The sequence below is a fragment of the Lithobates pipiens genome, unplaced genomic scaffold (genome assembly GCF_037356315.1).
Source record: "Lithobates pipiens isolate NorthernLeopardFrog02 unplaced genomic scaffold, aLitPip1_a1.2 Scaffold_3, whole genome shotgun sequence".
Classification (NCBI taxonomy): domain Eukaryota; kingdom Metazoa; phylum Chordata; class Amphibia; order Anura; family Ranidae; genus Lithobates; species Lithobates pipiens.
Genome location: NW_027507790.1, coordinates 183,379,966 through 183,407,098, shown reverse-complemented (window position 1 = coordinate 183,407,098; position 27,133 = coordinate 183,379,966). Strand labels below are relative to the sequence as shown.

At 41.3% G+C, this 27,133-nt stretch overlaps 1 protein-coding gene across 2 annotated transcripts in view; it reads left to right on the top strand.

Moving 5' to 3' along the window:
* The window catches only part of LHFPL2 (LHFPL tetraspan subfamily member 2), a 153,991-nt gene that overhangs the window by 36,593 nt on the left and 90,265 nt on the right, over positions 1-27,133 (top strand). The window contains exons 2-3 of one of the 2 annotated variants that reach the window (XM_077462594.1): positions 9,083-9,164; positions 26,581-26,644. The gene's annotated coding sequence lies outside the window, so the exon portion shown is untranslated. The remainder of the gene's footprint in view (positions 1-9,082; positions 9,165-26,580; positions 26,645-27,133) is intronic. The other variant, XM_077462593.1, reaches the window with a different exon arrangement.

The following is a 27,133-nucleotide window of genomic DNA, read 5'->3' as shown; positions in this document are numbered from 1 at the left end:
TTTATGGAAAACCTTTACCAGCATTTGCCGTTGTTCATGTAGAACTGTCAATATCCGTTTATTATTGAACATAGTATGGTTTAACGGTGGATTTTTCTCTTTGGTTGCCATATGTTTTCAGTAAGACACTGTGATAAGTGAAAATCCATTTGCATAAAGGATGCTGGCTTAGAGACCTGCCAAGCTTGTTTTGCTGATTATTCTGCTTTAGGCAATGATATACTGGCATAAGTGATTTTATAATGTTTATTCCTAGAAAAATGGGTTTCCTGTTTGCTAGTGAAATACCTTTTTAAAATCATAGTCCAAAAAACACATTTGGGGGTTTGGTAAAATATGTGCAATAACTCTGTCTTTTGTGTACCAGTTAGACCATTCACAGGTTAGCATTAACACCACAGTGTCTTTAGCATGAAACACTCTTGTATCAACAAGTGATAATTTTCCTATCAAACTTGGGACAAATAATAATAAAAAAGCAAAAGCAAACGTGCAGTACATACCAAAGGAAGGCCAAGAGTGCCAAGATGTTAGCAGAACTCCATCCCTATTGCCACAAAGAAACTATGCTGACTGGACTTTTGAGAGTTACGCCAAGAAAGCGAATACCACATTAAATAAAATACAAAAATACAAAATGTATTCCATGATCAAGTCAAAAATGGTAAATAATGTCATAATATTATAGAATGCATATATAGGTTAATAATAAATATATATATATATATATAATTTGAATGTAAACAATTTTAAGCTGTGCGTGGAAACATGCATAATAAGTTGATGTCTCTACACATTTCGTGAATCACTTCTTCAGGAATATTCAAGGCTAATAAGGCTGCTTTCACACTGGGGCGGGAGCAGCGTCGGCGGTAAAGCGCCGCTATTTTTAGCGGCGCTTTACCGTCGTTTTAGCGGCGGTGTGCGGGCGCTAGCGGGGTGGTTTTAACCCCCGCTAGCGGCCGAAAAGGGGTTAAATCCGCCCGCAAAGCGCCGCTGCAGCGGCGCTTTGCCGGCGGTATTGCCGCGGTGTCCCATTGATTTCAATGGGTAGTAGCGGTATAGGAGCGGTGAATACACCTCTCCTTCACCGCTGCAAAGATGCGGCTAGCAGGACTTTTTTCACCGTCCTGCCAGCGCATCGCTCCAGTGTGAAAGCCCTCCGGCTTTCACACTGGAGTTAAAGGGGCCGGTTTTTTTCAGGCGTTACACAGGCGCTATTTTTAGCGCTGTAACGCCTGAATACCGCCCCAGTGTGAAAGCAGCCTAACTGTGGAGAGACCATGTCTTAAAAAGTAGTAACACTAACAATAGAAAATAAGCCCACCATATGGAAGGAAATAATCTGTCCCAATGGACATCCAAAGACAAGTTTTGAGGCCGATACAGGAGGACCCACAAGGCACAACTGTGAAAACTTAAAGAGGAAGTGTAAACCAATCAAAAAGACTATGACCATTCCAGAGTCAATCTTGACTTTTTGATTGGTATACACTCACTCTATCTTAGTTTTTACATACTCATGGTTCTGCCTTGTGGGTCTTCCTGTATGCCCAGGTCATTGGCCTGTCCCACCCTCAGCTCCTGGACAGAACTTGTCTTTGGATGTCCCTTGGATGTTTATCTACTAAAGCTGGATAGTGCAAAATCGGTCTTCCTTTTGCATAGAAACCACTCAGCTTTCGAGGTTTTATTGCCAAAGCTTAAAGTGGTTGTAAACCCTTACAACACACTTTGACCTACAGGTAAGCCTAGATTGTAGGTTTAGGAGATATTTGCCCGAAGACAGGCGCACTGATGGCGGCATCGTCAACGACGAAGATGCCGCGCGTGTCGGCTCCCGTGCGCATGCGTGGGAGTGACGTCTATATGGCTTCGCCAAATGACAGCGGCGGAGCTGCGAGACCCCACCGCTGGCTCCTGTGTCAGGTAAGTGACACATAATGGACTACTATGCGGTGCAGTAGTAGTCCATTATGCTTTGCCTTTGCAGGGAATGAAAGAGGAAGTAAACTCATCAGGGTTTACTTCCTCTTTAATTGAACAAGCTGAGATTAAAAGCTGCTTTCTCAGCAGAAGGGAGACTGATTTTTCCACCTTCCAGCTATAGTAAATAAACCCCATGGTGTCTACGGCCTTCTGAGCAATGTCTTTTTTGGACCTTTTTTTTTTTTTTTATTATTATTCTTTAGATGATATGTATGTATTTTTATTTTGGGAGGTAGAGATAGTTTCCTTCCATTTATATGGTGGATCTATTTTTGATTATTATCACTCCATGACATGGCCTCTCCACAGATGTTAGCCTTGAATGTCTTCAGATATAATATATCAACTTTTAAATGCATGTCTCCATTCACAGCTTAAAGTTGTTTACATTCAAATAATATATATCAACTTGTATATGCAATTTTATATTATCACATATGAATTAACTGTCTATTTTTAACCTGATTATGGAATACATTTTTATGTAAAGTGGTATTAACTTTCTTGGCGTAACTCTCAAAAGTCCCATGGGCATAGTTTGTTTTTTTGTTTTTTTGTCAAGCATGCAGTACATCTCTGAAATGCATGCCTGTTTTATCCTTTTTAAAGATTTGCAAGTACAGAAAAATATCTCCACACTCCGCTCATAATTTCCTCTTGTGGAATGGCACCACATGGTATTTTTGTGCTTTGAAATTTCAAGACTTTGTATCGGCACTGCCAAGTTGTTTACTTGTGGCTTTCTTTTCTGTGTGTAAGTTCAGATTGACCCATTGAGCTCTGTAAACAATATATTTATAGTGTAAGAGAAAAATAACATTTTGAAAAGGAGCATAGTACTCCACCTGCTGGCTGGATAGCCGACCACATATATGTACAATATGTTATATTTTACTAAATCGTACCTGAAAGTTTGATACATGCAGTGACATAACTCCTTTCCATAGAAAGGGAGTGATTGGTGCCACCCACACAAACATTTTCCATCTAGGTGAAAACATTTTCAGAATAAAAAGCACTTTCAAATGTTTGAAGTTTTTTTTTTTTTTTTTTTTTTTTTTATTTCTCCCTGAAGAAGCCCCACAGTTTGATTTTCCCAGTTTTTACATGTGCTCAGAGCAGATGCAATTACTGCACAGGGATTCATTTTCAGGACTCATATGAAGCCACCCACCAGTCCAGAAGATGAATCCCCGTGTAGCAATTGCATCTGCTCTGAGCACATGTAAAAACTGGGAAAATCAAACTGTGGGGCTTCCTCAGGGAGAAATTAAAACAATATATAAAAGGACTCACGCTCGCACGCACAGCCAAGTCATCCAAATCTGCAATTACTGCTGCTGGAGAGTAATCGAAAGTGACGTGGTTGGCTATTTTGACAGAACACATCTATAGCTACGTTTTACACTTGCATTTGAAGATGTTGCATTATAAAACAATCATTGCGTAGCACTGCAGAGCAGGGAACCGACCCCGAGCAAATATAATACAAACTATTGATGGGGGGGATTATTTTTACCCACATTGATAACATTATTTACATACATGAAGCTGATCTTGTTTTTGAACTTACCTTTCCTTTTAATGTTTTGTGTGTTCCACTTTGTGCAGGGTGTGATGACATGCTATATCATATAGACAGCACAATCTTCAGTGCCGTGTCTTGTCTGATTGATGGTGTCCATCCTATGTGTACTCTGTTGTACAGAATGTCTTTATGCTGCATTTCCACCTCCTGTACAATAATTGAGTTGAGTGCTGGTAATCTCTTACCCTGCAGCTTGTACGCTTCCTGCTATTACTGAATATCTTCCTTCAGAAGGAACTAGCTGTATCTTATTATGTGTGATGTAATGATGCATGTTATAGAAATGATCTGTTCTGAAGCATATATGGATTTGATTTGTGACCAAATTTACCAAGAACAAAGACATCAGATGTACTTTATTGGTAAAATGAAAGCTAAGACTTGAGTTTAATGATGTCACCCTTCATGACACCAGTACAAAGTGAAGGGGCCTACGCGGTCAAGTTGATGATCATGTAATTAAAGGGTATATTAAGTAATTTTTTGTTTTAAATCCATAGTAAATCACTGAAATAGTAATGCATCGCATACTAGTACATTATGAAATGCTTATCTTGGAACGAAGCCCTCCAGCGGTATGTTGTCGCCGCTGATGGGGCTTTTATCTTCACCAGGTCTTCCTTTCCAGTTCGTTGGCTCCGGCTGTGTGAGTGGCCTGAGCCACAAAGCTGTCACTCCCATGCATGCGCGTGGGAGCCCTCAGTTACGACGCGATATGCTGGACCTTCAGAGCGCGTGCATCGGCTGCATCTAGTGTCAATATCTCCTAAACGGTACTCATATAAGAGATATTTTATTTTACCCACAGGTAAGCCTTATTATAGGCTTACCGGTAGGTAAAAACCACAAAGTGGACTTTACTACCGCTTTAAGTCTCTAATAGCAGAGAGAAGGAGTAGGACCCTGTATCAAGTTTTTATTGCTGTCTGTGTCTACGCTGGGAAGATTAACCCTTTTCTTTCATCCTGGTGACCTTTATCACTAAGACATGAAATAAAGGAAAATTTAAAAAATTTAAGGTTGTCACCAGTCCAAGAGGTTAGGGACAATCCTAAAGCTGGCCATACACCAGTAGGTAGGTATTCAAATGTTCATACAGAAATCCCTAGAGCATTTGATCTTGCCATCAAGTCATCTAAGTTTGTTAAAACCCTTAAAATTTGTCTAGACATGCTACCTAAAATGGGATTCCAGATCTATTAGGCCTCATGCCCACTGAGCATTTAACCCTGATGCATGAGGCTTTGGGGTTTAGTTGCTGGTGGAAGACACGGGTGCACCATCCAGCCCCACTGCCAACATCCTGTAAAATTCAATGAGCGGCTGTATGCTGCTTAAGGTTAGAAGGTGTATCAAGTGATTTCGTCCCCGAGTACGCTCTGCTCTAAATGTTCATACTGCTTGGTGTACTATCCAGCCACAGCAGCTGAGAGTTTGAGGCTTCTGGCAGTGGGGCTGCACTGTGTGCATTTCCACCCGAACCTAAATGCTTGCATCTTATGCACTAGGGCTTAACACCCAGTATGCGCAAGGCCCCAGGCAGTTTTTTTTTTTTTTCTGTGCCTAGAACTGAACTTGTTCAATGTGTACAATTATTTGCTCAAGAGAAATTTTCCACCCTGCTTCATATTTATTCATTACTATGGTTGAAATGATCGTTGATTTGACCCCCCCCCCCCCAACCAATCGAAAAAAATTATATTTTCAAATGAAATTCTACTTGTGTGTGGCCAGCTTAAAATGGTTCCAAGGGTTTAATTTTTTTTTTTTTTTTACCTTTTAATGCATTCTCTGCATTAAAAGTGGTTGTAAAGCCTTACATGAATGCCCAATGCTCTCCTCCCCCGATCTAAGAACTACAGTGGGAGGGGCTGAGCATCCCCCGCTGATGTCAACCGGGAGGATGGGAGGAGAGCGGTAGGCGGTCAATTGAGTGCCAAGCAGAGCTCTGAAATGAGGTATAAAGGGGCTTTATTTTTTAATTTTTTTTATATAAAGAACATACACTGGGGCACATAACGTAATCTAACACTGGGTATTGTAGTAAGAAAACTGTTATTTTAGCTGGGGCAGGGATCAGATCACCACAGGTTAGCTGGCAGGGGAGGGAGGAGGACAGCGGGATGATGAAGGCATGTAAACTGACAACCATAGTCCTGGATCAGCAGCCATGATCAACGTGGTCAGTTTACAGAGGGAAGGGCAGCACCAGGCAGGATCAGTTAGATATCCATTGCTGTGCCCAAAAGCAGCATCACTGTGCATGCTCTCTCTCCTCAAAGCAGCCGTCAATCAATTGAGCAGGAGGTGGGCCCGAGCCACACTGTATTTGTCAACAAACATTCACAGGGAGTGAGGCTGCACATTTGCCCCATAGTAAGTGATTGCTAAGGGGGCAGTGGGGAGCCCAGCGATTGCCAGTGGGGAGCCCATTAGAGGAGGTTCAGGGCCGCTCTATGCAATACCATTTGCACAGAGCAACATGTTTATTTTAATTTTAAAAAACTTTTAGCTTTAACATTTGCTTAGTTTTACTACAGAGAGATTTCCTGATCCATCACTAGGACAGAAGTCTCCAGCTGGACACTGGCATAGAAAAAAAAAAATTATGGAATTTGGCCCTTCTCTACTTCAAACTAAAACAAAAATGTTGGCTTTACCAACATATACCTTTTTGTATACATGCATACGTTTTTAACAATGCAATTATTTTGTACCATTATTTGTTTTACTTTGAAGTTGCAGCCTTGTAATTCCTGCCTCTTGACCCCAGAAAGTCTATGCTGTTGGGCATAAAAGTTTTATTGAAGTAACTGACTTTTCTCATCTACTGCAGTGACTGGACAGTGAAAGAAGAAGCAAAAAAGTAATGAGCTCATTCCTATGTCACCCTGCTCTCTCTGCTCCTATCAACATGTTCCTTTCCCTACAGCAATACTGGCTGGCGCCTTGTGCCGCTCCATTCCGCAGTCTGAGCTCTACTGTACAGGGGACAGCAAGGATTGTACTAAAATTCAAATACATACACTGCTTGCACCAAGGATTTATTGATAAATGCAGAGCTGCATTAATTTGTTCCACCCATTTAAAAGTCAGCAGCTACAAAAAAGTGTAGCTGCTGAATTTTAATAATCAGACAGTCCCCCATGGTCCAGTGATGCAGGTGCACGAAACCTCGCTCCTCTCCCCCTCCTCTCCACAGTGCGGGCATTCTAACTGGGTGCCCGGCTGTGGCTTCACAGTTGGGCACACACTTCACATTTGCGAGCCGTGCTGTAAATGGCCTGGCAATCTTCTGGGACCTGTGATGTGTCCCAGAAGATTGCAGGGGAGGAGAGGTGAACTTCCTTCCGGCGCTGCTAAGCCAGAGGAGGAAGTGGGAGCTGAGTGCCCTTAAAAACTGGGTACCCGTCCCCCCCCCCCCTCCAAAAAAAAAAAAGACATGCCAAATGTTACATGTCAGGGGGTCATCATCACTTAAAAGCAGAGTTCCACCCAAAAATGGAACTTCTGCTTTAAGTCTGTCCAGAGTTTAGCATTAATTGAATGGAATTATGTTTTGGGCAAGTTTGTGTCCACTGCATAATGAAGCAGTATTGAGTTGTAGATGACACAGTGGCTTAGTAGTTAGCATTTCTGCCTTTCAGCACTAGGCCATCCGTTTCAAACCATAACACCACCTGCCTAGAGTTTGCATGTTCTCACTGTACTTCTGTGGGTTTCTTCCCACCCTCCAAAGACACAGGTAGGTTAATCGTCTCCTTTTATAAAGTGGCTCTACAATGTGAGTTATAAGTTCCTTAAAGAGGAGTTCCCCTTAAAAAAAAAAAAAGTAGTCGGCTACAAATACTGCAGCTGCTTTTAATAATCTGACACTTACCTGTCCCAGGGTCCAGTGATGCGGAGGATCGAAGCCCCACTCTTCTCCCCCTCCGCTTGGCAATATGTATAAAGCACTGTGCAAGTTGTCCGCACTATATAAATACCAGTAACAAATAATGCATCTCCTTGCAAAGTGCCTATGCTTTGCGGACCAGAATATTTCCTTCCAAACTGCATCCAAAACAGAAGGTAGACATTGCTAAATGGTGGTGACACTGTATATATAATGCTAAATGTTGTGTTTTGCTTTTGATTATTGCCTGGTGTATCAGATTAAAACATACAGGGGGGAATTTATCAATACTTGAGTAGATAGAATCTGGAGCAGATGTGCATGGCAACTAATCAGCTTCTATGTTTTTTAAATACAAAGCAGATAGAAGCTGATTGGTTGCCATGCACATCTGCTCCAGTTTTGATAAATTCCCTCCACTGTGTTTACAGGTCTTCAAATTCCCTGTATTGGTGCAGAAAGGAAATATACGGTAATACACTGACTTTTACTTCCTTTTATTTCTGGAAAAATAAAATTAATTTGACTTTGTTGGAAGTGAAGGATTAATTTTTTAAGCTGTTAAATGCAATAGTTGAACCTCGGGGTGCAATATGCTGCAGACGGATACCAAATCACAGATGCTTGTGATTACAGCCTCCACACACCATTGTCCAAACCTTCATCCCTTTTCCAATAGCTCTGGAGTAGCAGATGTGGAATTAGGTTTCAGAGTGTGGATGTAATAGTAATGGTTTGCATGTGGGTAGAAGCTTAACATCAGGCTGGGAAGAAGTAGCCGTACTGCTCTTTTACTACTAACACGATTTAATGCATATTTCATTTTAAACCTGTGTTTCATCAGTGGTTAATATTTCATAAATGGTATTAAGTATGCTGCCCGCAGCTATTGATTTGCACAGATGGTGCTTGTCTATGGCACTGACATTCATACTACTTAAAGCTTAGGTAAGTAACAATTTGTCCCAGCATGCATTCTCTATGCTGTGCAGCTTGGCTTGGGGCTGAAGAAGAGAGGGACTATGGTGCTGCGTTTCGCATCTTGAATGGAGGGAAGCCAGATGTACACATTTTTGTGTTTGTCATCTTTTAAAATGGGTGAAGCCTTTTTGGGCAAAGATGCTTTTAATCAGCTTCCCCTTCCTTCTACCTCCACAAGTTTAAGATGAAACCCATGGTTCTAGAGGCGGTTTGTGGTTCCTCCCAAAAGGCCAACGGTTTAAGGATCTTTATAGATGGGTATGGTGGGTGGTACAACCACAAAGGTAGAGAGCAGATTGACATGGCTCTAGGTGTCATGGGTGATCCAAAAATATCACTCCATTATCTACATTGCCTTTACAACTACAGCCCTTGGGAACCTAACCCTCTGCATATGTCTTTTGGAGAGATGTCCATCTGCAGCCTCTTTCATGTCACTCTAGGCCCAGATTACCACCCAGATAACATGGTGGGCTCCTGTGTTACTGACCACTCACACATTCTAATAGAAGAGCACTCCAAACAGTCTATTCTACCTTTTACTTTATTACACAAGTTGTTATAGTGAACTACTGAATAAATCTCAATATACACCAAATACTTTTTTTCATTCTAACTTTCCTTGATAGGCTTGATGTAGATGTGAACATTAACCATGAAGCTGATCTCCAGCTTGGACCAATGCAACATGCATTCCTGAGGGACCACTGGGTAAGTGGAAAATCACTGTGGTACTCAGGACTAGGCCTTGATCTTCCAAGAACTGTGCGGAGTTGCTTCCCCCTCTGCACACTAACCGCAGGGGTCATTTGCTTGACGCTGCTGCCATTGACGGTATTTTATTTCAAGGTGTTCACTGACTGGGCGAGGTGGAGATTGTGTTGTCACTGCCCCTTCTCTCCACAAGATCTGTAATATTGCAGCTATCGCTGCAGTAGCGCCAACACGACTACAGTGATTGTACACTTGCCCGTGGCCCTTTTGGATAATGTATACATACTTGCATTGGTTCCAAGCAGGACCAGTGTAGGTATGCAATAAAGATCATACTCGGAGTTCAGTTTTAAGGATGCTTAATTCCTGCTGATCTAAATCACTTCTCTTCAATGGTAACGACTAATATATTATATTATTTATTGGTTACTATTGCTGGGAAAGAAATGCCGTTCTGACCTAAATTCAGTCATAGCTGTGGCGAGAACGCTGTAATAGCATTGTTGTCATTGGGTCTTTGTAAACATGGAAAGAATGTTACATGGAAGTGTTTATAGTCTGATTTATGATGAGGAAGAACTTTGGCTTTGTAATATTAAAAAATGCCTTGTTCCAGTATATGGCTTCAAAGAAAAGAACAATGAAACATATTTTATGTTTTTTAGGTTGGCAAAACCTGAAGAATTCTCTTAAAAAAAAAAAAACGGAAACATAAATTCAAATTAGTTTCCTGGACTTTGGGTGTCTAAAGCAGTGTTGCCTAGTGCTCTGTACTGTCTGGATTTATATATCCGCTCTGTACTAATGGTCATGTGTTTTGCTCAACCCACCCATTACCCAATGCCAGCACATGTATATGGACCACTGGTGGACAGGGACCATAGTTTTAAGAAACACTGCTCTTGCACCCATGTTTAATCTAGTTGGATAATGGTTGAAAGAAAAGTGCTGTTTGACCGACCCATTGTTGGATAGAAGTGATGCACATTTTTTAGTGCTTTTTGCAGAAACGCACTACAGTCCATTTAACATGTTTTCCTATGGGACAATTTGAAATCTATGCTTTTTTTTTTCTACTGCTGCATTTATGGAAAGGGTCAGTTATTTATTTTTTAACCACTTCAGCCCCGGAAGGATTTACCCCCTTAATGACGAGGCCATTTTTTTTTTTTTTTTGCGATACGGCACGGAGACGCTTTAACTTTCAATTGCGTGGTCATGCGACATTTTACCCAAACAAAATTTATGTCCTTGTTTCCCACAAATAGAGCTTTCTTTTGGTGGTATTTGATCACCTCTGCCGTTTTTATTTTTTGCACTATAAACAAAAAAAAGAGCGACAATTTTGAGAAAAATTATATATATTTTTTACTTCTATAATACATATCCTAAAAAAATGCATTTATCAGTTTAGGTCAATATGCATTCTGCTACATATTTTTGGTTAAAAAAAATTGCAGTAAGCGTTTACTATTAATGACTGGGATAAGCAATTTTTAGCAGGACTGCAACATTGCGGAGGACAAATATGACCCTAAGTGACCCTCACTTTTTGGTGACCAGTGACATCAATACAGTGATCAGTGCTATAAAAATGCACTGATCATTGTATAAATGCCACTGGCAGATAAGGGGTTAGCACTAGTGTTGATCAAAGGGTTAAGTGTTCGCTAGGGAGGTGCTTTCTGTCAGGGGGACGGACTGACTGGAAGTAGAGAGACCGCTGTTCCTGGTCACTAGAAACAGCTGATCTCTCTCTTCTCCCCTGTCAGAATGGGGATTCGTCCTGTTTACATAGGCAGATCCCTGTTCCGGCTCTCTTCACCGTGATCGCAGGTGGCTATCGAGTTCGCGAGACTTGCGGGTGAGCTCCAATGGCGGACCTGCGTGCCCGCTTTTTCTAATCCAGGGACCAACGTACAGGTAAAAAAGAAGATAAAACTTTAATGTTTGGTTTTAGTAGACTTCAATGGCGAAGCTGCAGAAAAGCATGTAGTACACTTTTTACAGCGAAAAAAAAAGCATAAAAAAAATGCAAAACATGAAAAACGCTCAAATATGTTAACATGTGTGTAAAATTGCAAAATGCACTGCAGAAATGGATCAAAAGCAAATTGCATAGTTGTGAACTGTGCCTAAAGATCTCTTGCTGCCCACAGGAAAAGTAAGGATATAATCATTCCAGGGATGCGAGAAAGGACTAGGGCCATATGCATTCAGGGATGTATGACTCAAAGGCAAAAGTTCTGCATTCACGGCATATGTCCCTGAGAGCATTTAACCCCTTTAAACTCGAGTACCGCTCTGTACAATTATTGGATATTTCAGCCTTTTTATAAATTTTAACAAGCCACTGGCAGCGGGGCTTGACACTGCTCCTATGCCTCCTGGGCACCGAAAAATGACAATTTCATGCAGACAGGCCAACTGCCCATGTGTGTGTAGCCTTAGATCCAAATGCATACATTCAATATCTTTCTTAAGGGCTCAGTCATTGGGGGAAAAAAAAAAAAAAAAGACAAAAAAAAGTAGCCATTGCAATGCATCTTTATACGTATTTTAACGACAGATGGACTTTAATACCTAGAATTCCTTACTATTTTGTACTCCTATAAAAAGAAATGATGGCCTATTTGTGCTCCTAGTGGTGTAAACTATATTTCTATTGCTCTGTATATGAAAAAGGAAAAAAAACTTGGCATTACCAGTCAATGAGTAAAGAATTTCCAGGCTCCCCAGTGAAGGGCCTAGACATTCTGACATTTGAAGCTCTTCGGTGCGCTCCCATAGCATGCCCTTTTCAGACGCTCAGACTACCTTCCATGCTTAATTGGATTTTAACACCACTTCCTCTGCAGTCGTCTGGAAGCTATTAGGAAGCAAACTTTTACATAATTGCAAATTGTGTTTTTATTGTCAGTAAGGTTGTTAAATCATTGGTACTAAGGAAATTTCATCCCTTGTTTGGATTTTACTTTTTCAATTGGCTGCATTTGGGATGTTTTCGATAATGGATATAATAATTCTTCTGAACTTGGGTTTTAAATTACGTTTATCTGTGTCTTTAAGACTTGAGAAAAAGACAGAGGTCAACCACAGTTTCCTTGATTGTTTGGGGGGAATTCAATATTCCTTAGTAAAATAAATTATAATTTTTATGAACTTACTGTTAGAACAGTAGTCTGAAGGCCACACTGAGATGGTCCTAATTTATCAATGACTATAACTTTCACATAGTGAAAATCAAATTGGAAAATGGCTGATAATTTGTTGTGATCTAACTTCAGACATATTGGTGAATGAAGCCCATCTAATTGTGAAAATATAATATTCCTGAATAAAGTACTTTCACATGTCTTTGGAAAGCTACGCTTCCAAGATTTCACGTCACAAAAGCATATCTAAACTCAGAAAGATAAATTAAGTAATTGTGTGTTTTGTGGTTTTTTTTTTTTTCACGTGGTTTTGCACAGAGTAGCCCAGATCCTCTTCTGCTCTCCTGGTCCCTTCCTCCTGCCGAGTGCCCCCACAGCAAGCAGCTTGCTACAGGGGCACCTGGAGGAGTGCTGAGTCATAGCTCCCTGTATCCATTCAGACACGGAGCCCCAGCAAGGCCCTGCCACCTCTTTCTCCTCACTGGCTTTGACAACAGTGGGAGCCAATGGTGCTCTGCTGCTGTCTCAGCCAATGAGGAGGAGAGTCTCAGGCAGCTGAGTCTCTCGTGCAAATTCGTTGGCTTGAGATAGGATCAAGGTAAGTATGAGGGGGGTTACTACACACAGTCTTTTTATCTTAATATGCATTGAGACTAAAAGCCTTCTGCCTTTACAATCACTTTAAAGAGGAGGTAAACTTCCTCTGCTGACATTGCCTAAAGATATTGTAACTATCTCCTAAACGTGTACCATTTAGGAGAGCTTTACATTATATGCAGCCAGTGACATCACTGGAACATGCGGCTCCCCGTGCCTTTCCTTCTGAGCCCTGTGCTGGAGTAACGCCATTGCGGCTCCGGCCAGTCACAGAGCCGGAAGCAAGACCGCTGCAGCGCTGACATCGCGGTACTGGAACAGCTTCGTTTTAAGGCACGTTTCACATAATGTGCTAGTATGCGATGCATACTAGCATATTATGACTTTACCTTGCGGGAAGAAAAAAAAAAGTTCAGCCGCATACAACCACTTTAATGTTCTGCAGCTTGGTAGTCCTTAGATGTGGGGGCTGTATTAGTTTATCCTTTCAGGATTTTTTCCTTCTATTTTCACTTGGTAATCCTGCAAATAACACACTTCCTGTACTAGGGTGTATATGCTCAGGCCTTCACTGTATCTGTGGAAGGAGCCATGGTTGTCAGCTAGGCTAGCCTTCAAAAATGTCTGCCGTTTGGTAATTTTTGACTACATGGGGGATGGAGAGATAGGAAGTTAATGGATAGAACATAAAACTCACAATCCGGTCCACAGGAAGCGACGAGCGCACTGCATTTGGCATGATCAGAGGGGTATTTTCTGTATTGCTGAAACTGTTCTTTGCCTTAAAAAAAAAAAATGAAACTAAGAAAATGCTCAGAGTTCAGATGCATACAGAATGTAGTTTTTGTATGCATCTGAACGCAGCACTAAAGAAGCCAATGGGTCCATCCAAACAGCTTTTTCAGTATAAATTTGCATTGCAGTTGGTATAGTAGAAAAAAAATGTACCTTGGTGATAAATCTGACATGCAGAGGAAGACCCCTTGTACAGACCTGGCTCAGGGACCACTGGAGTTTTGACAGTGGCTGCAAGAGCACGGTGAGGTAAGGGTGCCTGCAAGGTTCTCTTTGCTGGAAGTGGTAGTAGCTGACGAGAAGCAGAAACAACCGGTGAAGGTGTGCTGTGGATGCAGAGCAGCAGATGCAGGCAGGAGCATTGTTGGGCAAGCCTGGACATACACAGCATTTCAATCAGCGTAAACGGCAGGCAGAGAATGGTCAGAGTTCAGGCTGGGTTTGGCATCAGGGAATCGGGCGAACAGGCAGGAAGTAGCAGGGTCAAGCAAGCCAAAGGCCAGGACTGGAGCTAGTAGTGTGGTCAGGAAGCTGGGTCAGTACTGGATCAGAACACGGGTACAGCTGCAGATCAAACCGCAAACAACTAGTGCAGCAGCAGCAGCATCTTTATAGGCCACTAGGCGCCAAAGCCACAGCTACCACATGCGCATCTCCACGTGCACTGGGACACGTCTTTGCAACTGGATTACTAGTTCGACTGCATCTTCATGCCCCTGTACGTCTTGAAGATGCTGCGGTACCTTGATCAGTGCATCCCGGACACATTCATACCGGCATATAGTACGACTGTGGCTCAGCCAATCAAATGACATATAGAAATGTCTGCTCTCACCCCCTGGGACATGTCAGGGGGTGGGGAAGAGCAAGAACAGTTACACTCTTGCAGTTACTGAACAGATCTGCTCTCATGACCAGTGGGAGCAGCCAGTTCTGTCTGTGTAGAATTTGTCTGGCCGAGCCAATCAAATCGTGCACAGGCAGGAATGGCTCCTTCCACTGTCCATCAAAACGACTATAATGGGGGAGAACAGACTGCTGTTTGGTGGCAGGATTGACTTCCTTCAATGAAAGGATACAGGTGGCACCACCTGTGTCCTAACCTCCACCTGAGCAGTAGTCAGTAGATACTATTTATACGGAAAAGCTGTGCACATGCAAATGTTAATGTTGCATGCATACAGAACACTTTTATAAGCAGAAGCTGCAAACAGGATTCTTCTTAGAAGTCTGCAGTGCCACATGAATACAAAAGCCATGTTAGAAAAGAACAGCAGCATGTAATGTAAAGTGGTTAATAAACTAACAATACTGTATGCATTATACCTATCTATGCAGTAGGTGGCGTTGTAGTATTAGTGTATAGTTCATGTTTTCTATCCTATAACAGGATGTATTGTCTATCTCAGTGTATGTACTTGTATATTCCTGTTCATGTTTCTCCATGCTGTAAGACATGTAATATATTCCTCTATGAAAGTAAAGCCGTATTACTGCAGCCAAGAAGCTTCCAGCGCTTATTGCAATACTCTGCACAATACACCATATCTAAGTACCATATCTAGGATCAACTACAATATAATTTGTTTTTACTGGGGTTTAGTTATCAATGTTTAGTTTTCATTGAGCTCATACTATTTTGCAATACATTTTTTATTTTAAAGTGACTCTGGCAGGGGACCAGGAAATTTAGTCCTGGAAGTGTGACTTGCTGTAGGATCTGATGGTTTACCTTGACTGCTTCGAAGATCTGCAGTCTGGGTTGCGGTAAAACTGAGCATTCCATGCATGTTTTTTTTTGCAGTGGCAGCGTCTTTTTTTTTTTTTTTTTTTTTTTTTTTTTTGAATATTGATGATTTTTTATTTTTTTTAAGACAATTGCTTAGAAGTAGGTTTATAAATCGACAGTCGCACCACCATTTTCGCTATTGAAGACTAAAAATTTTCAGCATCTGACACACTTCCGAGAGTATTGGATGGCTAGTCTTATGCTGCGAGTTGGGATTTCTTCCACTGGCCCTTGTTTCGTAAAACCACAGATTACAAAGGGGGACAACTCCCTGATATCTGATCTCTTTTACATGTTTATCTAAAAAAAACATTGAGGAATGTACAACTGAATTACAGACCATTATTAGAAAAATAACATTCAGTCCAGTTGTTTCTTCATTAAACAACCATAAATTGATATTAACAACGAGCCTGTAGGAGTCCTTGAGTGAAGTCTTCTATAAATTTGAGGTTTTGTAAGTGGCAGTTGCCAATGTTATGTGGGCTCTTTCATTTAAAGAAGAATAACAAAAGTGTTGTGTTTTTTTTTTTATTTTTTTTTTATTTTTTTTTAAATATGTTGGGTGTGATTGGACTAATGGGTATTTTGATGTGCAGACTTTCATGTACTTTAATCATACTTTGATAATTGTTTTTATTTTATTTTTTTTTGTTATGTAATTCTTTGGATTTCTGTAGCGCCCGGTGATATTTGATGCCGCTCTCGGTGTCCTTTTACCATAAATACCAGGATGAACTCAAACTTACAGAGCAGGGTTTCTTAAATTTTAAAGCTTGTAAAGTCCTGGTTTGCTAGTTCCATTGCCAAGTTATTTAGTAGCTCTGAGGGCTTAATCATACTGTAATTGCATCAGTGAATTTTAAAGTTACCTCTGGCTGAGGTAGACACTGACATCTGCCCTCACCCAATGCTATCATCCAGGCGTCGTCATTTAAAATGGAACTCCGGCAACATCCACAAAAAAAAAACATATATAGTGTAACACTGCTAAGAACTAAAATTCCACCCGTGAGTCAGTTGCCACACTGCGTAAAGTAAGTGTCCAAAAAGTCGCCAGCCTTCGCCCACATGCAATGCGCATTCATCCTAAGATATTTGCCGCCAGGTGAGTGTGCAGCCAATAAGCTCAATGATAAAAGCAACTGCAGGCAACCATCAAATAAATCTTCAATACTCCTAAATCCCCCAGGGGGCACTACTCTGCTTCAAAGTACACCACAGGTAATAAGATGAGAGAGTGCCATATAGTATAGTCGTTTGTAAATAAAACATAATTAAAATGCAATTATAACGCAATTAAAAGTCAAAGCTGCTGGCACTCATTTATTGCCCCCATTCAGACCTCCGATGTGGCGGCATGACGTAGGGCTGTAAGCTCCGTACAATGTATTTCACAGGATAGTGCGTCCTCAGGGGCCTCTACTCTAGTGTCTGTATATTGCTGCCATGATTGTGTAGCCTACCACCGGCAACAATGCTACCCCATTTCCTGTCCAGCACCATTTTGTGAGTGACAAATAGTGGTCGCCATTTTCTCGTGGTCTGTGAAATCGAATGTAATCAGACACTCTTATGGTTCAAGTTCATGTAATGTGCTTAAGAAAACGACACCACCGTTTAGTAAACTTAATCAAGGACCTTAGAGATATAAACAGTGCGATCATTACATAATTTCATTGCCCCCCCCCCCTTGCAGCTAAGGAAGCTGGAGCACTGTCAGGAGCAGTGTGCAGGGGAGCTTGTCGGTCCACTAGTGATCCGGGTGTGAGAGCACAGCAGCCCGACTCTCCAAAGTGCTGCCAGCACTGGGTATTTATTACTGTTTCGCATTACAGTAATAACTATACTGGCTTTGAAGCCTGATGGTCACTATAACGGCCAAACCTCTTTCTGTTAATGCTAAAAAGAATATACTCCATGTTTTTGTCATTGACTTTTTCCTTTCATAGCAAATTACTAAACTGCTTTTATTTTTGTGAATCTACAATCCATATTAAAATTAATGTCAGATAAATTCCTCACATCAGCGTTCTGTTTTGGAGTGGTTTTGATTCTTTTGTCAGTCAGGTTACTGTCATGCGTCAGCAGTTTGAATTGCCTGTTTGTGCAATGTTAAAAGAGCATGACTAACATTCTTGTGATTTTCATTACAATATACATTACCTCAAAAGCGTTCGCATGGTCTGTTGCGTTCAGGTTTCTGCTTTCCGTACCTTTCTGTTGGTTATGTGTACCTGTGGGTGAAGATAAAAGAAATGTTTGCAGAAAGATGAGGAAGACAAAATGTCTTATTAAATGTAAATAGGATGGGGCTGATGGATGTCATCAGAGAGGACCTAGTAGCTATTCACAAGAAGATACATAAGCGTTTATTACAAAGGATCATAAAGTGTTGCAAGAAAACTTGACACAACTTGATATTTCACATTTCTGAATTAAAGTAGAACTTTACTCCCCTCTCGTTCAGCGATGCGACACCCGCAGGCTCCCTCGCTGGCACTGACATCTTTGCCTTGTTCTCTGTTGGGTTTGGTTTTCTTTCAGGTTCGGATTTTTGGCCATCTTGATTGACTACACCAACATCTTTGCCTATCTGTCTTTTGGGTTAGGGTCCTTGGCGACCTTGATTGGCTGTGCCAGAATGACAGAGTTTCAGTGCATGCATTGGAGTTCCTTCACCCTTGAATATGCCAGAATTGTACATTGCGAACAGGCAGATAAGAACGTTTTATTGCACAAGGGACATAGTATACTTCTGCAATAAAATGTCTGCTTGTTTGCAAATGCAAATTTTCATTGGTCTGCTAAATTTTGTTTGTAATGTTCAACTTTAAGGCCCGTTTCACAGGAGGCAGATGCTGTTGCAATCAGCAGGAGATCTGTGAGCTTCTCCCTTGCCGATTGGAGCAGAGCGGGTAAATGACACATCCATGTCTGCTCAGTATCTGCAGTGCGGGAATGGCAGAGCCTGCTCTGCTCTAAGGGTGGGCGAGTTACAGAGGAGGTCTTGGGCTAGAATTGTTGCTCTTGCTCTAACGCACATGGCAATATCTTACATGTGATTTGAACGCTGTTTTACATGTGGTTGGGCGTGACTTGCGCATGCGTTCACTTCTGTGTGTGGGGATGGGGAGCTTTTAATATTTTATTTTTTAATTTTTTATTATTTTCCTTTTATTTTTTTTACACTTTCTCTTTAAATTTATTTATTTTTGTCTCGGACCCAGAGGTAGGCGAGTGTAAACAGGCACAAGTCTGTTTACACCCGCCTGTCCTTAGGGATGAATGGACGTTTTGATCAGGCCCACCTAAAAAACTGACAGGCGTACCTGATAGGAACACCCTTCTTAAAGGAGCCTAATAGTGTCCTTTTCTCCTTTTTTGTGATGAGCTGGATATGTATGAGATTTATTTATGTTACTAACTTTTCAATACTTTAACCACTTCCCATCCAGGCCAATTCTGCCACTTCTCTCCTACATGTAAAAATCATCCTTTTTTTTTTTTTTCTAGAAAATTACACGGAACGCCCAAACATTATGGTTTTATTTTTATTTTTTATTTTTTTAGCGGAGACCCTAGGGAATAAAATGGTGGCCGTTGAAACTTTTTATGTCTTGCGGTATTTGCGCAACGATTTTTTGTTTTTTATTAATTTTTGGGAGAATGAAAGGTTTCAAACTAAAGAAAAACAGTAAAGTTAGCCCTATTTTCTTGCATAATGTGAAAGATGATGTTACACTGAGTAAATGGATACCTAGCTTTAAAATTTCGCACACTTGTGGAATGGCACCAAACTTTGGTACTTAAAAATCTTTATAGGCGATGCAAGATTTTTTTTTTTTACCGGTTACCTGTTTAGAATTAGAGGAGGTCTTGGGCTAGAATGGTTGCTCTTGCTGTAATGCACACGGCGTCACATGTGATTTGAACGCCGCTTACATATGTGGGCGTGACTTGCATATGCGTTCGCTTCTGTGTGTGCGAGCACTTGGGAATGGAGACGCTTTTTATTTTTATTTTTTTTCACCTTTGTTTTTATTTTTACACTTTCTCTTTAACCACTTCAGCCCCAGAAGGATTTACCCCCTTCCTGACCATTTCCTGAGAATTGTCTTGCGATTCGGCAATGCGTCGCTTTTGACAATCGTGCAGTCGTGCAACGTTGTACCCAAACAAAATTGACATCCTTTCTTTTCCCACAAATAGAGCTTTCTTTTGGTGGTATTTGATCACCTTTTGCGTTATTTTTTGTGCTATAAACAAAAAAAGGGACACTTTTGAAAAAACAATATTTTTTACTTTTTGCTATAATATCCCCAAAAATTAAGTGTATATTGATTGGTTTGTGCAAAAGTTATAGCGTCTACAGAATAGGGAATAGATTTTTTTATTTTTTTTGTAATGTCGGCAATCTGGAATTTTTTATCATGACTGCTACCTTGCGGCGGACAGATCGGACACTTTTGACACCATTTTGGGACCACTGACATTTATACAATGGTCAGAGTTAAAAATAGCCACTGAATAATGTATAAATGTCACTGGCAGGGAAGGGGTTAAACACTAGGGGGCTATCAAGGGGTTAACTGTGTTCCCTCAGTGTGTTCTAACTGTTGAGGGATGGACTCACTACAACGTGACAAAGCTCACTGCTCCTGATGACAGGGAGCAGTAGATCCCTCCCATGTTGCTAGGCAGAACAGGGAAATGCCTTGTGTACATGGGAATCTCCCCGTTGACGTGCCTCAGTCTGCATGTGGTTAAAATATATATATTTTTTTATCACTTTTATTCCTATTACAAGGAATGTAAATATCCCTTGTAGGGATTATTTCAATCATTGAGGCCTCAGTCCCACATGTGGGCATTACCTAGGGTGGTCTGCATGCAAATGATGCCTGCCTAGAAACACCCAATCCTCAAGACTGACCTCCACCCCTCAAGACATTTTGACATTTGCATTAGTTGACAAAGAAGCCTGCGCACCATTATGGTACAGCTGACGGCTCTTGAGAGGAGTGCTGAATAGGGGTTTTGTGATTATTATTTTTTGATTTTTTTTATTTTTTTTTTTTTTTTGGAAGCTATATACAGCACCCTTCTGGCCCCTTCCAAAAGCCATTATCTACCTGCATTGCATACAGATGAACAGAGATTTAGTGACAATATGCCACTGGGTTTAAAATGAGGAATGCAGAATTTAGCCAAATAGTTTCAAAATGTCATTGGCTTGGTAATGATGGGGGGGAAAAGAGGAACTGGCAAAGGCAAAATATAAACAGAATTAACTTCACAATTCTGTAGCATACCATTCCCCAGTAGTGGACGTAGCCACTGTAAAAGTAATAATTTGATGATAATGGTTTTATAAGAACAGTTATTTTGAAGTCTGGGTATCTGCCCCCGTCATGTCTTGATCAGTTTCTTGCTGATTTTTCTTAACTAGCTTTTGCTAATCCCTGAAATATTAGCATCATTTGCTGACTTTTGTGATATTTGTATATTATGCTGACATTGCAATATGTGTACAATTCTTCTTCCCTCTTTACTGTCTATATAATGAATCTGTTCACTGCAAAACCGGCATTAAGTGAGACTTCTGTTCTAAGTGCCATCACTCTATGGTTTACTTTTTATATAACAGATGAGATCTAGAACAGCCACCAAAAGGGCCCTGTTCAAAAACAGTTTTGGGGCCCTATTGAACTACTTGCCTACCTTTGCAATACCCAGAATTCTTCCATGGTACGTAATGTGCAACCGCAAGCACTCGCTTCCAGTTCCATTCTAAATGTCATGTGGAACAGCAGTATTCTGCATGTCTTTGTGCCAATCAAAGAGGTATAGGAGAAGAGGTTCCCCCAACCTAACATCAAAAAACCAATGGCATTAATGAAGGATGCCTCCTGCTCCTCACCTGCCTTGGAAGTAAGCAATGTCCAGATCTACGTAACAGCAGGAGTTGGCCCAGCTCACCAACCTCCAATATAAGCGGGCTTCTAATTCAAACGGACCCCCATGTGAAGCTCAGATAGCACAAATGGCTTGTCCACCCCAACTGTTCCCAACTTAATGTTTTGGGACATGTCCTAAACTCTGTTTGTCACAATGGTTGTCTTTTACCAGAATATGATGGTTCTCTTATAATAGAGGTGATGATGACAAACCATGAAAGGCTGGTCATAGCAAGTATCTTTTGGTTCTTGGTAGCATCACTCCAGCACTGGTAACAAGACTTGCACTTCATATTTCCTTTTCTACCCACAAGGTAATATTGCAACAGTCTGCTCCCTGTCTTATGCTGAAGAGTTGCTCATTTTTTCCCCATTAAGACCTGAGTGAACCATTTATCTCCAAGTTCAAAATAGGTGCCGTTCAATTCGCGCATGCGCAGTAGGGAACCGGGAAATGAAGCCGAAAGGCTCCATTTCCTGATTCCCATACCCAAGATGGCGGCAGGACCCGACAGACGACCTAGCGATCGGCTTCGGGTGCCGACATCGCGGGCGCGCTGGACAGGTAAGTGTCACTATTTTAAAAGTCAGCAGCTGCAGTATTTGTAGCTGCTGGCTTTTAAAAAAAAAAAAAAAAAAAACGCGGAGTCCCGGTGGACTCCCGCTTTAACGGTTAGTACATCTTCAATAAATATAAATACGGTAATTCTCTGAATAATCAGCATTCATTCAATTGTGCTTCCATGCAAATGTGAACATCATGTTCTGATCTTTATTGGGGAATGTTATTTTGTATATAGAGTGTTTATGTGGTGAGTTTACACTTTTCATTAACTCTGTGTTATTCAAACTCTGTTCAAACAGGTCATAAATTAACTGCACATTATCTGGACAGAATGCTTAGGGAAATAGTGATGTGTTCCTGCTTAGGAGATGTATGTTAGCTTGGGGGGGCTGCAAACTCTGCAGGGCTCCAACACACACTCGCTGCTATTCTAATCCTTCACATATTTCCACATAAACTTCCCTCCTGGAATTAAACTTTGCCAGGTATTGTGAGCAGAATAGCTGTGCTCCTCCTCTGGGTTCTCTCATCATATGGCACTGAAGATAGAGGAGGGGGGGATTCAGCAGGACACACAGAGCAAATATGCAGGAGACTGGGGGGGGGGGGGGGGGAAGATGAGGAGACAGAAAATCAGGAGGGGCCGGCAGGGAGGAGTGCATCAAGAGAGGTCTGCCTAAATACAATCTCTTAGCAGCAGGGACCTGATCTACCTGTCAGCTAGCTGTGATTGACAGGTAGATCGAAGAGGAAGCTGTCATGGGGGCCCCCTACTGGCAATGCCTGAATGGTGCAGCACTTACTATTGCGAGCTGTATCGGCAGCTGCTGGTGTAGCACCTGCCACACAGCTCGCATACTTCAAAGTTTTGCAGGACGCAGCTGCTAACGGGAACGGAGTTCCTGTTGTGGAAAAAGTACAGGAACTCCGTTACCCATGCGTTCCCGCAGGACTTGAGCCCTGGTGCCGTTCGTGTTTTTCAGATGTTTTACCATTAGTTATACTTTAAGTAAAGAGTTTTCTATAGTTTTGGATAGAGTAAACAGGGATTAAACACCTGTTCACTCTAAAACTGTTTTTTGTTGCTGTCTCTGTCTCCCTATTAGGGAGATTCATCATCTCTATTTGCCCGGTTTAACATTAGCATTGAAAAGTGAAAGTAAAAGAAAATCCCACATTTTTGGTTGTCATCAGAAAAGTAATAGAGGGGAAATCTTCCAATTGGTACGCTATTTCTGGTGTCGGGGGGGGGGGGGGTCCCCAGGGGATTCCCGTAATTTGCAGGGATTTCTTCTCCTTTCCTGTTTTGGATATGTGACAGGAAGTGAAGATTAATTCTCCAGTGGAGTACAGAAGGCAAAATATAAACCAACAGGGGTTATAACCCTTCGTTACTCTATCCAAAATGTAAAAAAAAAAAAATGTTTTGCTTTTTAGTTATACTTTAAATTGATTTGGTATATTTCCAGCTTTGTTTTCTTGTTTGAATACCAGTAACTGAATGGACCTGCCAGGAGCGGTAGTTCATTAGCAAGGCTTCCAGAATTTGTCTGCAGAAAGATTTCTCGTTGGATAAACTATTTACAGAATGTTACATTTCCTTGAAATCTAATAACCTAATAATGGGTGTTTCCTCGCACACAATTTCTGACGTGCTGTCAGAGAGGAAATCTCTTTTCCATGCAAAGTATATCCTTGCTCCGTAACTGAACCTTTTTAATGAGATGATTGTAAATGGCATAACATTTCCTGTAATCCCAGGATTAACTAGGTATGGCTCCAGTGTTATATGTGGCATATCTACCTCCTTGTCATAGGTCATTGTCCTAAAGCAGTCATTTTGATGTGTTCAAGTTACTAAATCCCTTTTGGTAGATTGTTAAATATGATGAATGTAATATGGCATTTATCCCTCAAATTAACATCATGCCTGTCAAAATTAGAATGCTCCTCATCTGTTTTTGGATGGATTCCAATGGTTAGACACCTATATTAGATTAAGATGAGCTAGCCTCACACTACAGCACTTGTATAGGTCAGGTGCAGGTAGATATGAAAGGCTCAAAGGAAGCATCGTTCCAGTCCGGTCACGTGATCGCCCCCTGTATCAGCTGCAGGTGAGTGGAGAGAGTGCATGACAATGGCTGGTAATGCCTGGGAGTGATGATATTACCCATAGGCTCCCATGGCCAATCTATTGTCAACGCTTGCTTCTCTCCCCTGCAGTCACCACTGGCTGACACAGGACAGCTGGATCATGTGATCAGAGCTTCAGCCCGCTGTCTGCCGAAAATGGCTGACAGGAGTGCAGAATGAACTGATCCTTTAAGCCAGGTCTCTACTAGATGGATAAACATATTATAACATAACAATGGAATCTGATGTCTGTTGGGAGCTTCCTTCTGGCCACCTTGATCATTATGAAGCAAAGCATGTATGTAACTATGTATCTCAGAGACAGTAGGACTCCTTTCACACTGAGGCACTTTTCAGGCATTTTAGCACTATAAATAGCGCCTGTAAAGCGCCTCTCATGCCTCCCCAGTGTGAAAGCCAGAGTGCTTTCACACTGGGGAGATGCACTTGTGGCACAGGAAAGAAAGTCCTGCAAGCAGCATCTTTTGGGGAGGTGTGACAGCCCCATATACACTGCTCCTACACCGTCCCTGCCCATTGAAGTGAATGGGCAGCGCTTCAGGAGCGCCCCAACACGGCCACTTTTAACCCTAACCCACTAAAACGACTGTAAAGCGCCATTAAACTAACGGCGCTTTACTACTAACGAGCCTGCTGTCCCAGTGTGAAAGGGGTCTAAAAGATATGTGTTTAATATGTTGGTCATTTCACTGCCGACCTGTAAAGTCCTAAGCAAAGATTGTGTATGAAGGATCTCGGTGATGTAGGTCATATTATATATGCTATAACAGTAGTGAATATTTTGATAAGTAAAACTGAAGGTTTTTCACTATTGCTCTCCAAGCAGCTTCTTCAGTTCAGGTGTTGGGAACATATTTCAGCAATGTTAGCCACACTTAATAACTCAGCCACCTTCATTCGATCATAGTTACATATTAGGTGAGATTGAAAAAAGACCATCAAGTCCAACCTATGTGTGTGATTATATGTCTGTATTACATTTTATATCCCTGTATGTTACGGTCGTTCAGGTGGTTATGTAATACTTTTTTGAAACTATCAATGCCCCCCCTGCTAAGACCACCGCCTGTGGAAGGGAATTCCACATCCTTGCCGCTCTTACAGTATTGAACCCTCTATGTAGTTTAAGGTTAAACCTCTTTTCTTCTAATTTTAATGAGTGGCCACGAGTCTTGTTAAACCCCCTTTTGCGAAAACGTTTTATCCCTATTGTTTGGTCACCAGTGCGGAATTTGTATATTGAAATCATATCCCCTCTCAAGCGTCTCTTCTCCAGAGAGAATAAGTTCAGTGCTCGCAACCTTTCCATATAACTAATATCCTCCAGTCCCTTTATTAGCTTTTTTGCCCTTCTTTGTACTCGCTCCATTTCCAGTACATCCTTCCTGAGGACTGGTGCCCAGAACTGGACAACATACTCCAGGTGCGGCCGGACCAGAGTCTGGTAGAATGGGATTATCTTTATAGTTTTATCTGTGGAGGTGATCCCCTTTTTAATGCATGCCAATATTCTGTTTACTTTGTTAGAAGTGGCTTGGCATTGCATGACATTACTGAACCTATCATCTACCCCAAGGTCCTTTTCCGTCCTGGATTCCCCCAGAGGTTCTCCCCCTAGTAGATTGCATTCATATTTTTGCCACCCAAATGCATTATTTTTAATTTTTCTACACTGAACCTCATTTGCCATGTAGTTGCCCACCCCATTCATTTCTTCAGATCTTTTTGCAAGGTTTCCACATCCTGCAGAGAAGTTATTGCCCTGCTTAGCTTAGTATCGTCCGCAAATACATTACCGTCCGCAAATACAAATCTATATAGTGGAATTTTAATTTTGTAAGAAAATAATGGGAGATGTGAAAGTTTTGGAAATTTTATGAAAAATTAGAGCTTGCTGAAAATGTTGCTTGGGTTAGTAGTGAAACATCTTCCAAGTTGCAGATGAAGTTCAATTGGACAGCTCCTATTGTATGTCCTATTCCTAGTCGGCCATAAAATTTGCATATGCCCCCTCCCTGCTCCATCCCCATCAGATATCAAGGCTTTGGTCTAGGAGAGGTTAAATCAGAGAAATACCTTATTCCTTGCTGTCCTCCATTATTGCAATTTGAGAAGGGCCATGACATCCTAACGCACAGTGCAGCACTGCTGGTCCTGCATTGTATGTGATGATGTTGGAAAGGGGGAGGAGTGCTTTTAATGTCCTCTATACTAAATGAACAAATTAACCCTTGCTTGTTGGGGGTGAGGGAGAAGGATGACATATGCTTATTTTTCTTTTCTTTTCTTTTTTTTTTTTATGGCCCTTTTTGGAGTCCAGCTTTAATAATATGTTTTAAAATACTGCATGTTTATTTGGCAGTAATAAGCTTATTTGTATTACACTATTTTTCAGGAATGACAGAGAAGCATCCCTCTTTCTAAGAAATTGTGCGAGAAGGTTCTCAGTTATGTAGAAGGTAAGTGAAATGTGTTACAGGACTATCTTCGGTGATTTGAACTATTGTGTGACAGAGTTAGGCCTTTTATAGCTTGTTAATTAGGTAATAAACATCATTTCAAACCACTCATCCTAAGTGTTTGCCTCAGGAGCTGCATGCTGAGTAAACCTGTTGTGTCTTGCTTTGGCCTGGCTATGAATAATGACAGGGACTTCTACATCCACACTATAGTTTAATTCCAGCACTGTCCAGGAACTGCCCTCACTACTCTTCCTTTTAATGTACTGGGAACTGCTCCCAATAGAGTCATCGAAGGGGCTCCTCAATGGCATGCTAAACAACCTTTTGCCAATACCTCTGTGGTTGGAATTGCTATGGCTCTTTTCCGGAACTTCTTGGTACGCATACTGGGTTACCACACAATACAGTTAGAAGAAAGGGGTTAAGATTTTCAATGTAGCCTTGACTACCTGTCCATCATCCAAGCAGATATAATAATTGGACAGT